Source organism: Aplysia californica, unplaced genomic scaffold (assembly GCF_000002075.1).
Source record: "Aplysia californica isolate F4 #8 unplaced genomic scaffold, AplCal3.0 scaffold00315, whole genome shotgun sequence".
NCBI classification, from domain to species: domain Eukaryota; kingdom Metazoa; phylum Mollusca; class Gastropoda; order Aplysiida; family Aplysiidae; genus Aplysia; species Aplysia californica.
Window position 1 is genome coordinate 676,961 of NW_004797585.1, and position 1,811 is coordinate 678,771.

Here is a 1,811-nt window from a genome sequence, read left to right on the forward strand (position 1 = left end):
ACACCTAGCCTTCTCGGACAAGGGCGAAAAATCTCGGAGGGCCCGTGTGCAAGTTGCGCACGTTAAAGATCCCTTGGTGGTCTAAAATCGATAAGAGTAGGCTTCGGCCGCCACCCAGTCAAAATTCAAAATTTCCTACCAACTGAAAATATTAGGTGTGTCCCGCGCGCTCATATGACCTTATGCAGTTGCGAGCGACGTAAAACGGTTTACAAAAACAAAAAAACAAACTAACTGACTTTCTTGCGTACTGTTACCTTCCCCAACTTCTGTTGCCTTGTGTGTCGAAGGGAGAACAACTATCTTTCCCTTGTTTGTTGTATTGTCCGTTGCATTGTCATGTTGTTTCTGTCGTATCTTTTTCTGACCCCATCTGTCAATCAATTTCTAGGCCTGCCTCTTCCTCTATATCCATGCGATTTCTGGTTGTATGATCTCTCTGCTACACTGTTTAGCTAGAAGTCTTGACAGATGTCCAAACAATCAATTTCATTCGTAGTTTATGCAAGCAGCCAATCGAGCCAATTTATTCTCTGACAACCTCTTTCAGTTCTAGTTTAAGGAAGATTTTAACGGCACTTTATGTAATTATGTCATATGATGCCAGTACCGAGAAGACAAGAGGCGTTACTAGAGAGTAATAAATATACAAAGAAAAGGAGGATAGGTAAGGAAGACAAACATTTGATTGGAAAGAAGGAGCTAACTCGTTCTTTAATACCGCGGCTCCAAATACTGCGTTTTCTCGTTCCTTTAAATCTGCCTCAATTGTATTAGCCTTGTCTCCTCGTCTGAAAAATCCATTTGTGTCATGACATGGGTAAATCAGGCGCTCGTCATTTTTTGGACATTCTGGAGTTATTGGTATCATCTGAAGGCTGATTTATTTGCCTTGCTTCCAATCAAATAAGTATCCATTTATCTTGAATAGAAGTGAAGATATTTGCGATGAAAGGAAGTGAGGTCACCTGGTTTCACTGGTGAAATTGGCGAGAAAATGGCCGCCAAAGTTCGGTAACTCCAATAGCTAAAGAGTCTGTGAAAACTGAAAAACGATACATTTTGTTCCTTTAATCAATGTTTTTCAGCCAAATTCATATGGAAACGTTTGTTTATATGGACATAAAAAAGGTTATGTGAAAAAATAATCATTCCATTTAAATGTTCATTCCAGGAGGAAAATGCCTGGTTTCTCCGATTTTTGTTATTTTGACGAGTGCCTGATTTCCCCATGCTGTCTCACATTTGGTCAACTGGCGACCTGCGCGTGAGAGAATGTCAAAGCCTTTGTCATTAGAATAATGAAGTGTACTTTGAGACATTAGTAGTCCAGTCAAAAGTTCGTGGTGAAACCTTTCCTCCAATATCTCATTAACTGGTGAATCAGTGCCATCCATACTTTGCACAGCACTTTACATCAGTTTCTCTTAATTTAATAATGGGAGTGCTTATTTAGGCCACATATGGCCTAAATAAGGTAAGGGAGGGGGGTTTAGCTTATTTAGGCCACAAGTGTGGCCTAAATAAGGTAAAGGAGGGGGTTTAGCTTATTTAGGCCATATGTGGCCTAAATAAGGTCACCCTTTAATAATATTTTTCCACCTCAGATTAGGCTACATTAAAAGAGAATGTTGTTCCTAAATGTATATACAACACTTTAAATCTTCATCACTCACAAAATGGGATTGTTCACAGCACTTCCCGTTTCCCGAACACATTTTGCATAAGCTTGTGACCTACATCACAGCTCACCAATGACACTTTTTAGTGGCAAAACTTGTCACAAGAAATTAATACTATAGTGAACACTT